At 40.5% G+C, this 15,522-nt stretch overlaps 1 protein-coding gene across 10 annotated transcripts in view; it reads right to left on the bottom strand.

The window, feature by feature from the left end:
- Positions 1-15,522, bottom strand: part of ADIPOR2 (adiponectin receptor 2) — a 129,679-nt gene that overhangs the window by 59,678 nt on the left and 54,479 nt on the right. For 2 of the 10 annotated variants that reach the window (XM_055095245.2, XM_055095247.2), the window contains exon 2: positions 6,982-7,101. The exons of the other annotated variants lie outside the window; for them this stretch is intronic. The gene's annotated coding sequence lies outside the window, so the exon portion shown is untranslated. The remainder of the gene's footprint in view (positions 1-6,981; positions 7,102-15,522) is intronic. 10 annotated transcript variants of the gene reach the window in all.

Genomic DNA, 15,522 nt, shown 5'->3' with positions numbered 1-15,522 from the left:
AGTTTGAGGCTTCAGTAAGCCATGATCGCATCACTGCACTCCAGCCTGGGCAACATTAAGACCCTGTCTCTAAACAAACAAATAAAATAAGGAATCTGAAATATTAAAATGTATGTTTTATTGTTAGCTTTGTCACAGTACAATGCCCTTCACATATATGCAGTATAAACAAGTTTTTAATAATAAACATAATTTTCTTGTTGTCACAACAGCCCAGAAACTTATAATCAACCTGCATTACATATAAGAGAGCTGATAACTCAAACTTTTACATAATCAGCCTACAGTTTCAACTTGCTTCTCTTCCAAACTTTTAACTAAGGAGAAATAACTTTTTAAAAAGTTATAATTTGCTCTCCCTTCCATTCTGTGCTTGCTTCTCTTAGTAGAGGTGCTAATGAGCCCAACTGATGCTAAAGATTTCATCTAAAAACCAAGATAACAAAACGTTAGCAATAACAATATAGAGAGCTGGTTTCTACTAAAGTAGAATTGATTGAACAACTGTTTTGTTTTGTTTTGTTTTTGAGACAGAGTCTTGCTCTGTCACCCAGGCTGGAGTGCAGTGGCACTATCTCGGCTCACTGCAAGCTCCGCCTCCTGGGTTCACACCATTCTCCTGCCTCAGCTTCCCGAGTAGCTGGGACTACAGGCGCCCGCCACCGTGCCCGGCTAATTTTTTGTATTTTTAGTAGAGACGAGATTTCACCGTGTTAGTCAGGATGGTCTCGATCTCCTGACCTCATGATCCACCCGCCTTGGCCTCCCAAAGTGCTGGGATTACAGGTGTGAGCCACCGCGCCCGGCCTGAACAACTGTTTCAAATAACGTATCTCCTAAGATTCTGAGAACACTAAGAGAAAAAAACGCTTACCAATCACAACTTTTCCCCCTAAGTTTTCGTTTAAAAAAAAAAACAAAACTTTAATACCCCTAATAGTGATTATAATTATGTGAGGTCCTAAGGGGTATATCTAATTATCTCTCGAGATGCCTAAGAATTCCCCCAGCTAACCAAATTAGCTTGAAATGTAAATGAGAATCACATCTCATGTTCAGGAGTGACAACATAATGTAATATTGTTGTAATACAGTCACTTAAATGATATATTAACACTTTTTCCTCACCTTTTTTTGTTGTGTGTTCTTCCGGTATGCCTTCGTTCTTGGCTAAGGATCACGAAATAATTAAACAGTACCACTAAACAGGGTGCACTCTTATCCTGCAAGTTCATTCATTCATTAATTTGTTTAAGCAACAAAATTTACTATGTGCCAAGTTTTGTGCTTTTCCCTGCTTTCTTACGGCCCAGTATTACAAAATAAGAACTGATTACATAAATGACATTTCTCTAAGAAATAAACAAAAGAGATAGAAAGTAAAGCAAAATACAGGAGATTAAGAGAGGGCTTTTGGGGAATCAAAACTGGTTCATTAACTGATGCCAACTATTAGGGATAGGATAAGAAAATAATTAGAAGTTATCAAAAAAAAAACTCAAAAAAAAAAAAAAAAACAACTGGCTGAGCTCATTGGCTCATGCCTGTAATCCCAACACTTTGGGAGGTCAAGGCAGGAGAATCACTTGAGCCCAGAAGTTTGAGACCAGCCTGGGCAATAGAGTAAGACCCTGTTTCTAAAAATAAAAAATAAATTTAAAAAATTGTAATAAATATATTATTTTTTAAAAGCTTTATGATAATATAAGATACATCCCTTCCTATGGCTATCATTCCTTAAAGTCCCAATGAAGCAGAAAGCTCCCTAATATTTAATAATTTTTAAACTATATTCTTTAACAATAGAAAGTTATGACAAGTCAAGAAAGTCTAGAAATATTTCCTTTCTCCAAAAACTAAGTAACACAAAAAAATACACAAAAGCCAGTATTCCAATATTTATTACAATATAGTTCTAGGAATGGAGAAATTAACCTCAGTCCTGACAGCTTCCAGTATATTCCAGGAAGAATGGGGAAGACCAACAGTCTTGATGTGCAGTATCTTTACCTATGATGATCTACTGACAAAACATTCAAAGTTTACAAAGGGAGATTATGGGTAGAGGGGGAAAAAGATTTAAAGCACACAGAACCAAAGTATTAACAATGAACTGTTCTGTTGTACTCGGACTAATGACTGTCTTGTTAAAAAAAAAAAAAAAACAGTCTAGAACTAGGAAAAGTATTTGGAACTGGCTTTACTTTGTTCTAAGATTTTTTAACAGTAAAAGAGAGTCAAGATGGAAGATGGAAAGACCAGACTATCAATATCTGTAAATCAGAAGAGTTCATTTTTATTCTACTAACACAGAAAATTTTCACTGGCCAAAATTCTATGAATACTGTATTGTATCATGCAGAGCTTTCTTTTATTTATTTATTTATTTATTTATTTTTGTTTTTTTTAAGACGGAGTCTCGCCCTGTCGCCCAGCCTAGAGTGCAATGGCGCCATCTTGGCTCACTGTAACCTCCGCCTCCCAGGTTCAAGCAATTCTCCTGCCTCAGCCTCCGGAGTAGCTGGGATTACAGGCGCCCACCACCATGCCCGGCTAATTTTTTGTATCTTTAGTAGAGACGGGGTTTCACCATATTGGCCAGGCTGGTCTGGAACTCCTGACCTCAGGTGATCCACCCACCTCAGACTCTCAAAGTGCTGGGATCACAGGCGTGAGCCACTGCGCCCAGCTCTGCCATGAGGCCAGGTGTGGTGTTCACGCCTGTAATCCCAGCACTTTGAAAGGCCGAGGTGGGCGGATTTGAGGTCAGGAGTTCGAGACCAGCCTGATCAACATGGTGAAACCCCATCTCTACTAAAAATACAAAAATTACGTCCGGCCAGCCGCCCCGTCCGGCAGGGAGGTGGGGGGGGTCAGCCCCCCGCCCGGCCAGCCGCCCCGTCCGGGAGGTGAGGGGCGCCTCTGCCCGGCCGCCCCTACTGGGAAGTGAGGAGCCCCTCTGCCCGGCCACCACCCGGTCTGGGAGGTGTACCCAACAGCTCATTGAGAACGGGCCACGATGACAATGGCAGTTTTGTGGAATAGAAAGGGCGGAAAGGTGGGGAAAAGACTGAGAAATTGGATGGTTGCCGTGTCTGTGTAGAAAGAAGTAGACATGGGAGACTTTTCATTTTGTTCTGTACTAAGAAAAATTCTTCTGCCTTGGGATCCTGTTGATCTGTGACCTTACCCCCAACCCTGTGCTCTCTGAAACATGTGCTGTGTCCACTCAGGGTTAAATGGATTAAGGGCAGTGCAAGATGTGCTTTGTTAAACAGATGCTTGAAGGCAGCATGCTCGTTAAGAGTCAACACCACTCCCTAATCTTAAGTACCCAGGAACACAAACACTGCGGAAGGCCGCAGGGTCCTCTGCCTAGGAAAACCAGAGACCTTTGTTCACTTGTTTATCTGCTGACCTTCCCTCCACTATTGTCCTATGACCCTGCCAAATCCCCCTCTGCGAGAAACACCCAAGAATGACCAATTAAAAAATAAATAAATAAATAAAATTAGCCGGGCGTGGTGGCAGGTGCCTGCAATCCCAGCTGCTTGGGAGGCTGAGGCAGGAGAATCACTTGAAACCGGAAGGCGGAGGTTGCAGTGAGCTGAGATCGCGCCACTGCACTCCAGCCTGGGGGACAAGAGCGAGACTTCATCTCAGAAAAAAAAAAATCTAACACAAACAGAAAACAGCTGATAGGAAGGAACAAGTAACTAGAAAGTGTTCTGAGCCCATAAATAGATGTGGAAATCCTACACAAATTTGATCAATGCATTTTCAGCAAGTAGGGGGAGCTCAGCTGTCCTTCAATATCTCTGGGTAGCTGGGAAGTGACAATGAGGAAAGAAAGAAAATACACATGAGTTTTCAATTCCTAAACCTCCTCAGTTACAAAGCCCCTCCCACCAGTATCCTTTTTTTTTTTTTAAACAGTGTTCCTGTGTGCATGGGCATCTGCAGCCAGGCCTGTAGGGGACCGCTCCCCGAAGATGTTAGGGGTCTTTCCAGGAAAGTGGTGAGTTCGGAAGTTGCCCTGGTGCATAGGAAGAGAATACCCCAAGGGGCTACTGAAAGGGCCTTGAGTAGGTAAGAATGGGACAGAAACATTCTGGTGGGGAGGGGCAGCAGACCAAGGGTTTCGATTCTTGGAATCCACTGAGGCTCAGGTACTGCTGCTCTGGGAGAGGCAGGGGCTGTGGGTGCCAGGGAGCACATGTGGCTTCAGATTCCTCTGGAGGGTGGGGATGAGGGCGGCCATGGAAGACTTCTGGAGAGACCAGAGAGGTCTTTAATTAATAAAGAATATTTAATTAATAATTATACATGCAATGAGTGAATGATTATACATGCAATGCTTATTGGAAAAAGATACTCAAACATACTATACACCCTACTACATTTCTCTTTAAAAAGTATGTTCTCACAAACTAATTTATGCTTAGGCACACAATGACTTATTTCAAAATTTTGCTAAGGCTGTCTTCCCCTTGACAATAATAAAGTCTATTCTACAGACAATCGAATAAAAAACTGTGAAAGAATAGAAATACAGTACACACTTGACCTACATACTCTAAGAGCAAAGACTCAGGAATCACTAATTCTGCCTAAAAGAAATGGTGAAGGTTTTATAGGAGTTAACATTTGAGCTGGACATTAACCAGTGAGTTGGAGTTTGCCAACTAAAGAAAAGGTATTCTGTGCAAAGAAAGTAGAACATGCAGGACAAAGAGTGTCAGTTCTGTTCAGAAATTAGAGCATAAAGGATAGATTCAAGATATACTCAAGAGAAGCAATATTTGAATGACTGAATGAGGGTCAATGAAATATAGAAAGATGACGACTCAGGGTTTTTCCTTAGGCAGCTGGGTACATAGCAATGCTATTTGCCGAGATGAAAAGATCATAAAGAAGGGAAGCAAATTCAAAGCGGAACAATAATGAGTTTCTTTTTGGAAATGGAGTATGAAATGACAGAAATGTTCAGTTGGCACTAGGAAACACAAATTTAAATTCAGGAAACAGAATGAACTTGAAAATAGAACTATTACTAGCATAAAAAGTGACACTAGCATAGTTACTGGCACAACAGTGGATAAAATCCTTTTAAAAAAAAGCTATAAAAAGGAGTGAGGACAAGCAAGGATCACTGTGAAGAATTCTGAAACACACAAAGTATCACATGATGAAATGAGGATTAGAACCCAGATCTCTTGACTCTCAGTCAAATACCATCACACCAGGTTGCCTTCCTAATGGGAAATCTATGGAAAATTAAAAATCCCAACTCAGCCAGGGGTGATGGTTCACACCTGTAATCCCAGCACTTTGGGAGGCCAACACAGGCAGATAGCCTGAGGGCAGGAGTTCGAGACTAGCCTGGCCAAGATGGTGAAACCCCGTCTCTACTAAAAATACAAAAATTAGCTGGCTGTGGTGGCATGCACCTGTAATCCCAGCTACTCAGGAGGGTGAGGCAGGAGAATCCCTTGAACCCAGGAAGCAGAGGTTGCAGTGAGCCAAGATGGTGCCATTGCACTCCAGCCTGGGTGACAAGAGTGAAACTCCGTCTCAAAAAGAAAAAGAAAAAGAAAAAAAAATCCCAACTCTATTTCTTATACTTCACTTCCCTTCAGTTCATACCTCAAAAGGCAGTTATGTTGCTTAGAAGCACTAAGGTTGCTTAAGTGATACCTCAAAAGCAATTTTCTCTGCCTGAAGAGATTGTTAAACTTAATTGACACTTCTGGTCTAGAAATCTAACACTAATCCAGGAGAGATTTTTTTTAAAACCAACAGATTGTAGGTTCCATAAGGGCAAGCATTTATGTTTTGTTCACTGCTGAATCCCAAACTGCAACTGATACACAGTAGACATTCAATGAAGATTTCTTGAGTGAATGAATAAATTAATGAATAAACATCACATTCTCTAGGGGAAAAAAAAGAAATTAAAATCATTTCTACTATATCTTCATAAATTGGACCTCTCACCAAGACAGATTAGTACAATGCATTAACGTAGGCTTTATTATTAATTTGTGTATTTGTATTATATGGAAAACAAATTTTTAGTAAAATATAATGTATTTTGTTCATTTTGTTTAGTTCATTGCTGGACTGCTGGTCTCTAGAACATTGCCTGGCAAAGAATAAACATATGATAAGTATTTTTAAATGATGTACTTAGTTTTATTACCCTACCATACTTGAAACTGTGACTTTATATTATAGTTTCCTTTAGCAAAAGGTAAAACTGTAGTCAACATATAGACTATAAATAAATTTTTTAAGATCATTTACTGTAATGTAATAGCATCATTTTATATGTATACCAGTTTTTCAGGGAATTGATTTATAGTCCATCTGGTTTAAGTTTGGGACATTTGGCCAGGTGTGGTGGTTCACACCTGTAATCCCAGCACTTTGGGAGGCCAAGACTGGTGGATCACCTGGGGGCAGTAGTTCAAGACCAGCCTGGCCAACATATAGTGAAACCCCGTCTCTACTACACAAAAATTAACCAGGCATGGTGGCGCACGCCTATAATCCCAGCTACTCGGGAGACTGAGGCAGGAGAATCACTTGAACCCAGGAGGCAGAGGCTGCAGTGAGCCGAGATCGCGCCATTGCACTCCAGCCTGGGTGACAAGAGTGAAACTCTGTCTCAAAAAAAAAAAAAAAAAAGAAAGTTTGTGGTATTTGGATGTTTCTGATGTTGACTGATAAAATGTAGGCTTAAAAAAATCTGTTTACAGTTTTATACTGCTGTATTGTGTATAGCCCCTCTTTCATAATGACACTTGGGACTGTGATGGTATAGAGTGACTCTTAATAGTCTGCTCCCAGGAATAATATATAATACCTAATAATACCTAACAGTTGTTCAGTCATTATCTGTTAAATGAATGAATGAATACTGAAAGGAGGGAGAAAAGGGAGTGAATTAGTAAAAATTAGCCAGGAGTGGTGGCGTACACCTGTAGTCCCAGCTACGTGGGAGGCTGTGATGGGAGGATCACTTGAGTCCAGGAAGTCGAGGCTACAGTGAGCCATGATCGTGCCACCGCATTCCAGCCTGGGCGACAGAGTGAGACCCTGTCACCAAAAAATCAAAACAAAACAAAAAAATTAGCCAGGCATGATGGCATAGTAAAATACACATAACATAAAATTTACCATCTAAATTATTTTTAAGTGCACAGTTAATGTTACTGAGTACATTTATATTGTTGTGTGACCCTTACAACCATCTAGCTCTAGAACTCTACAACTTGCAGAACTGAAACTATACCCGCTAAACAGTAACTCTCCATTCCCTCTTCTCCTCAACCCCTGGCAATTACCATTCTTTCTGTCTCTGTGATTTGTACTACTCTAAGTACCTAATTAAAGTGGAATCATCCAGTATTTGTCTTTTTGTGACTGGTTTGACTGGCCAGTTTCACTTAGTGTATTGTTCTCAAGATTCATCCAGGTTGTAGCATGTCAGAATTTCTCTCCTTTGAAAGGTGAAATAAGATTCCATTTTGTGGCCGGGTGCAGTGGCTCACATCTGTAATCCCAGCACTTTGGGAGGCCAAGGCAGGTGGATCACAAGGTCAGGAGTTCAAGACCAGCCTGGCCAAACAGTGAAACCCCATCTCTACTAAAAATACAAAAAATTAGCTGGGCGTGGTGGCGGGCACCTGTAATCCCAGCTACTAGGGAGGATGAGGCAGGAGAATCGCTTGAACCCGGGAGGCAGAGGTTGTGGTGAGCCAAGATCACGCCATTGCACTTCAGCCCGAGGAACAGTGCAAGACTCTGTCTCCCAAAAAAAAAAAAAAGATTCCATTTTGTATGTATACCAGTAACATTTTGCTTATCTGTTCCTCCATTTGGGGACAGCTGGACTACTTCCAGGGTTTGTCAATAATGCTGCTATGAGCATGGGTGTAGAAATACCCCTTCAAGACCCTGTTGCTTTCAGTTCTTTTGAGTATATACCCAGAAGTAGAATTGCTGGATTACAGGATAATTCTATTTTTAATTCTTTGAGGACTCACGTTACTGTTTTCCACAGCTTTTGGAATGATACAGTTTGTAACCTTTCAGGATTGGCTTTTTTGCAGATTTTTTAAAGTTACTTCCACTTTTGTTGTTGTTGTTTTGTTTTGTTTTGTTTTGTTTTTGAGATGGAGTCTTGCTCTGTCACCCAGACTGGAATGCAGTGACACGATCTTGGCTCACTGCAACCTCCACCTCTCGCTTCAAGCAATTCTTCCGACAGTCTCCTGAGTAACTGGGAGTACAGGCACAGGCACCCACCACCACGCCTGGCTAATTTTTTTTTTTTTTTTTTTTTCAGTAGAGACGGGGTTTCACTATGTTGGCCAGGCTCCAATTCCTGACCTCAGGTGATCCACCTGCCTCAGCATCCCAAAGTGCTGGGATTACAGGCATGAGCCACTGTGCCCAGCCCTTCCACATTTTTAGAAGGAATTATTTTTGGGAAGAGCTCCTTTGGGGAGGATTATGAGACCTCATGGAACATGCGAAGGAGACAAGATCATTAAACCAGGGTAAAAATGTTCAATTAAACATGATCCATGTTCGATTCATATGCCATAGATAGCTTTGACAGGTTCTATGTCTTTAACAATCTGCTTACATTCTCTGGGCTCTAATGAGATAGGCTATGATCCAAAATGAACTTCAAGGCCACTGCCTACTATATCCTAAAAAGTCATGCACAAAGAAGACATAATGGGGCATTTTAAAGTAAGGAATTTCTATATTTGTGTAACAATTTAGAGCTTGCAAAGAATTTTCACATCTCTCATCTTGTAATCCTTCCAAAAACTCTAAGGTAGATTGGATTTGACCAAGATAATAAAAGTTTAAGGAGCATTTTGGTATAATGAAAAGTACTCTGCATCTACAGTCAAAGTGAGTGAGTCCAAATACAGGTTCTACCTGAACTGTCACTTAACTTCCCTAAACTAAGGACTCTCATGTCACAGAAGGAAAAGTATCACCTACCTCAATATTTGTAGAGAGGACTGCATAGGGTACATAAAATATCTTAAACTTTAGAATGCACTCAAATAATAACTGTATCCAGGCAAGTATAAAAGTAAGATTCGAATCTGGGCCTTACTTGTGGACACAACCATTTTTCTGCTTCCCTTTTCACAGGAAAATTTCTTAGGAGTCTATTGTCACTGTCTCCATTCCCCAACTTCATATTCTCATTCCATCCTTTACCTGAAACTTCTCTACAATCCAGTTTCCATTCCCACTAAGACCACACTTGTCAAGGTCACTTAGGAACTCCTTATTACCAAATCTAGCAGACATACATCAGTTACTCCTAAATATTTATCCCTGGCCCTAAACTCTCACTGAATTCCACAGTACTACTATTACCTACCACCAAGTATGAAATCTCTACATAGATGTCTAATTAGTACCTCAAACTTAACAAAACAGAACTCATGATTGTCCCACCAAACCTGCTCTCCCCTCAGTCTTATCCATTTCAGTAAACTGCACCACCAATCTTCTAAGTGCTCAAGTCCTAGGATTTGCCTTGATCACATGCAGTCAGCAAGTCCTGTTGATTCAATCTTCAAAACACAGCCCAAATCAATCTATTTTTCTCCACTAATTTACTCTCTGGCCCAAGCCACCACCACCTCTCACCTATACTAATACAACAGCCTCCAAAGGTCTCCTAAATTCTACCCTTGTTACCCTTATCCTCAGAATCCAGTCTTCACACGGCAGTGACAGTAATCTTTTTCAAAAGGCATTCCCCCTGCTAACAGCCCTCCACTGGCTTTCGTTTACACCTAGAAACTCCTTACTCTGGCTTACAAAGCCTTAAATGATTTAGACCCTATCTCTGATCTCAATTTTGCACCACTCTACCCCTTGCCCATTACATTCCAGCCACACTGACCTGTCTGCTCCTTAAATACTCCAAAAGCTCAAGGGGCTTTGTGTAACATGGTTCCCTATGGTAGAATGCTCATCCCTCTAATCTTTGCCATGGCTGACTCTTTTGTAGAAGATCTCAAAGGCTACCTACTCAAAGGATCCTTCCCTGACAATGCAATGTAAAGCAACCCCTCAGTCTCTCCTTATTACATCACCTTTTAGTCTCTTTCATAGCACTTGTCTCTGATATTTTTGTTTGTTTACTACTGATCTTTTCCCACTAGACTGAAAGCTCCTGAGAGTAGAGACATTATCTGTCTTATTTACTGTGTGAACCCTGAAAATTCGAGACAGATCTCAGTTAATTTAGAAAGTTTATTTTGCAGGCTGGGCACAGTGGCTCACGCCTGTAATCCCAGCACTGTGGCAGGCCAAGGCAAGCGGATCAGTTGAGGTCAGGAATTCAAGACCAGCCTGGCCAACATGGTGAAACCCCATCTGTACTAAAAATACAAGAATTAGCCAGGTGTGGTGGCATGTGCCTGTAATCCCAGCTACTCAGGAGGCTGAGGGAAGAGAATCACTTGAACCCGGGAGGTGGAGGTTGCAGTGAGCCGAGATCGTGCCACTGCACTCCAGCCTGGATGACAGTGAGACTCCACCTCAAAAAAAAAAAAAAAAAAAAGTTTATTTTATTTTGCCTAGGTTGAGGACGCTCCCGTGACACAGCCTCAGGAAGTCCTGACAACATGTGCTCAAGGTGGCTGGGGCACAGCTTAGATGTATACATTTTGGGGAGACTTGAGACACCGATCAATATATGTAAGAAGTACATTGGTTTGGTCTGGAAAGGCAGCACAACTTAAAGCAAAGGCAAGAAGACTCAAATCAGGGAGGGAGCTTCCAGGTTACAGTTAGGTGAGAGACCAATGGCTGCATTTCTGATTAGCCTTTCCAAGGGAGGCAATCAGATATGTATCTATCTCAGTGAGCAGAAGGATGATTTTGAATAGAATGGAAGGCAGGTTTGCCCTAAGCAGTTCCCCACTTGACTTTTTCCTTTAGTTTAGGGATTGAGGGCCCCAAGATTTAATTTCCTTTCACAACTCCTATACAGCAGGGATCCCCAACCCCTAGGCTACAAGCCAATTCCGTAGCCTGTTAGGAACCTGGCCTCACAGCAGGAGGGGCTCGAAAGCTTCATCTGTGTTTACAGCTGCTCCCCACTGCTTGCATTACCACCTGAGCTCCGCCTCCTGTAAAATCAGCGGTGGCATTAGATTCTCATAGAAGCCTGAACCCTATTGTGATCTAGGTTGCACGCTCCTTATGAGAATCTAATGCCTGATGATCTGCCACTGTCTCCCATCACTCCCATATGGGACAGTCTAGTTGTGAAAGAACAAGCTCAGGGCTCCCACTGATTCTACATTATGGTGAGTTATATAATTATTTCATTATATATTACAATGTAGTAATAATAGAAATAAAGTGCACAATAAATGTAATGTGCTTGGATCATCCCAAAACCATCCCCTCCACCCCCCGCCCACCAGTCCATGGAAAAATGTCTTCCATGAAACCAGTGGTATTCCCAGCACCTAAAATAGTGCCTGGCAAAAGTAAAGTGTATTCAGTAAATATCTGTCAAATAAGTCAACAGGAAACTACTATTCACACATCAAAAATAAGTCAGGGATAGAAATGTCTTTCCCTGACCTCCCCAGGCTTATGATACTAACTCCTTTATTCTTTTCATTTGTTTCTGATATAGCATATGTCACAACTTATTGCATTTATCTGTTTACATGCCTGTTTTCCCTTCTTGAACTATGAAACTTCTTGGCCAGGCGCGGTGGCTCACGCCTGTAATCCCAGCACTTTGGGTGGCCGAGGCGGGCGGATCACGAGGTCAGGAGATCGAGACCATCCTGGCTAACACGGTGAAACCCCGTCTCTACTCAAAATACAAAAAATTAGCTGGGCGCCATGGCAGGCGCCTATAGTCCCAGCTACTTGGGAGGCTGAGGCAGGAGAATGGCGTGAACCCGGGAGGCGGAGCTTGCAGTGAGCCAAGATAGCGCCACTGCACTCCAGCCTGGGCGAAAGAGCGAGACTCTGTCTCAAAAAAAAAAAAAAAAAAAAAAAAAAGAAACTTCTTAAGATGGGGAAGCCTTCTTTAGAATCCACTTTGTATCCGCAACACCAAGCATGGTCTGGGATGCAAAGAGCGAGCTCAAAAACCTCTGCTAAGGACAGACATGGTGGCTCAAGCCTGTAATTCCAACACTTTGGGAGGCCGGGGCAGACGGATCACTTGAGGTCAGGAGGTCGAGACCAGCCTGGCCAACATGGTAAAACCCCATCTCTGCTAAAAAAATATAACAATTAGCTGGGCACGGTGGTACATACCTGTAATCCCAGCTACTCCACAGGCTGTCGCAGGAGAATTGCTTGAACCCAGGAGGCGGAGGTTGCAGTGAGCTGAGTTGCACCACTGCACTCCAGCCTGGCGACAGAGCAAGACTATCTCCAAAAAAAAAAAAAAAAGATGAAAACAAAAAAAAACTTCTGCTGAGTGAGGATGACCAGAGCAGCTAACATGCTCTGAGTGTTTACTACATGCAATAAAATATTTCCCAAGGATTATCTCTTTAATCCTTACAACAATCCTGGAAGATACATATGATTATTTTCCCCATTTGGCAGATGACAAAACAGCTAGAGCAGTTATAATTAACTTATCCATGTTCATATAGTTACTAAGTGGCAGAGTCAGGTTAAATTTATTCTGCCTGACACCTAAGTCAATGCTCTTATCCACAATGTCTGAATGAGCCATAAACTGTTCTCAAATAAATGCATAATAGCACTTAAATGCCAAAGCCAAGTATTTCAACACAGATAGTATATTATACTCTACAACAATGTTCCAAGATATTAAGAAACTGTCAAGAAATGGGGAAGAACATGGAGCCCTGCTACACTCCAGAAGCAATAAAAAGAATGATTACAATTGGAGTACTTTCTAAATACTCAGAACCTTTTTGAGTAGAAAAGTCTCAAAAAAAAAAAACTGAAAAAGCATAATTGATAACATGGGAAAAGTTCCCAACATATGTTACTAATATGGCCCTTAAAAAAAGGTATAGTTGGTAGCTGAGAAGGAGCAACACCTAGATTTTTAACAGGCATTCTCGAGCCCTGGTGTTAATAAAATCTTAACTGCCATAACACAAAGAATCATTTCGAATCAAACAGCAGTTTATTTCCTTAAAATTATTTTGAAAATGTAAAGGTAGGCAACATGTTGTATCACTACACTTCTTTTTCCCCCAGCATTAAGTAGATCAACCTTTAAATAAAATCACAAGGAACCCATCCTAGCTTATCACCCTACCCCACTAGCTGACTTTCCTAAGAAAATAGGAAAATCTCACCATTATGTGAAGTAGAGTTGAGGGAAAAAGACAGTGAAAGCCTGCCACGCTGCTGGTCTCTTATTGTACCCATGGAAAAATACCAATGAGAATCTTCCCAAAGTGATAAAAAGATGACATTTTAATTGCTAAGTTGCTATTTTAGCACTGTCTGCTAGATAGCAGTCCACTTTAGCCATTTCAGTAATGTTTGTCAAAATTCACAGAACCATACATCTAAAATGGGTGAATTTCACTGAGTGTAAACTATACCTCAACAAATTTGACTTTCTAAAAAGAGACAACATACTATAAACATCACAAAAATTTTTTGAAGTCCTCAGTTAAAAAAACAAAAATCTGAATTTGTTTTGTCACCTCACCAAAGAGTACAAAGTCAAGTTCTAAAGCTTTAAAAAACAAGGAGTTGAAAACAGATGCTGGACTTTCTCTGAGGTTTTTAAGTTTTAGGATCTCTGCTTCAAAAATATGATGATGACCATCCCAAGAAGTGTAACAGTCTTTCAAGAACTTGAAATATCTCGAATGCATTCAGATTAAAATAAGAGTCACTTTATACCATCACAGTCCAAGTATCATTATGAAAGAGAGGCTATACACAATATAGCAGCATAAAACTTGAAGGAGAATTTTTTTAAGCCTACATTTTATCATTCAACATCAGAAACATCCAAATGCCCCAAACTTAAACCAAATGAGTTACAAATCTGAAAAGCAGGTATACATGTAAAATGATGCTATTACAGTAAACGAAGATTTTTAAAAATTTATTTATAATCTATATATTGACTATAGTTTCACCTTTTGCTAAAGGACACAGTTTCAAGCATGGTAGGGTAATAAAATTAAGTACATCATTTAAAAAAATACTTATTATATGTTTATTCTGTGCCAGGAAAAGTTCTAGAGACCAGCAATCCAGCAATAAACTAAACAATGAACAAAATACATTATATTTTACTAAAAATTTGTTTTCCTTATAATACAAACACACAAATCTAATAATAAAGCCTACATAGTCAACTTGCTTAGTCCCTAGTGCTTTTCAGAAGCTGAATTTTTTTTTTTTTTTCCTTAAGATGGAATTTCGTTCTCATTGCCCAGGTTGGAGTACAATGGCACGATCTCAGCTCACCACAACCTCCGCCTCCCAGGTTCAAGCAATTCTCCTGCCTCAGCCTCCCAAGTAGCTGGGATTACAGGCATGTGCCACCACGCCTGGCTAATTTTGTATTTTTAGCAGAGACAGGGTTTCTCCATGTTGATCAGGCTGGTCTCGAACTCCCGACCTCAGGTGATCCACCCGCCTCGCCTCCCAAAGTGCTGGGATTACAGGTGTGAGCCTCCGTGCCCAGTGGCTCAGTGAAATTTTAACCAAACATAAACGTTATGTTCTAAGCAATATAACCTAAGCAGGGACAACCACTAAAGATGAGGGTATTACATTTTAAAGGATAAAAAGGCAATACTTCTCTTAATATGAGCAGCCTAGAAAATAAAGAAGTGACTCAGAAAATTTTAAAAGACTTTAAACAGTTTGAAAATTCCAAAGTGAAAAACGTCAAGAGAAAAGTGACTCTCTTTCCACTCAAATGCTTATCAACTTAGGACAGGAAAAACTTCCAAGTCTTACAACCATTCCTATCACAGCAGGCTAGGCAGATGATCAACAAGTTGACTCATCTCAACTTAACACTAATTTTATTTTTTACTTTCCAGTAGCAGAGCTCATGTTTGAGTGTTTATGTCCAAAGTCAGAATATTATCACCTTAACTTCTATTGCCTGCTTATTAAGGTTTACTTAAGTTTTTCTTGCTGTATTTGGTCAGGGATCAATTACAGCATTTTCTCCACATATTCTCTACTACAAAAAATATTCCAGCCATCTCCCATTTGGCAAAAAATCAAATAAGTTTTCCAGTAATGCTACCTAGTTGGATACAGTGTGTGGTAAAATCACACAAGCAAATGATTATAACATGAAAAGGGCTGGATGAAAAATTGCTAAGGTTTTAAAGAAAATTAACCTTTAGGAAATAAAGACTGAAAATAAATACTGAATAAATAAATACTGAAAATGTAATTCAGGTGCAGTACTGTATTTGGCGAAACCAGATGCATCTTCTAGATGCATCACACATAAGTGCTGAAAGC

The sequence above is a fragment of the Pan paniscus genome, chromosome 10 (assembly GCF_029289425.2).
Source record: "Pan paniscus chromosome 10, NHGRI_mPanPan1-v2.0_pri, whole genome shotgun sequence".
NCBI classification, from domain to species: domain Eukaryota; kingdom Metazoa; phylum Chordata; class Mammalia; order Primates; family Hominidae; genus Pan; species Pan paniscus.
This window is presented reverse-complemented; position numbering and strand designations above follow the sequence as displayed.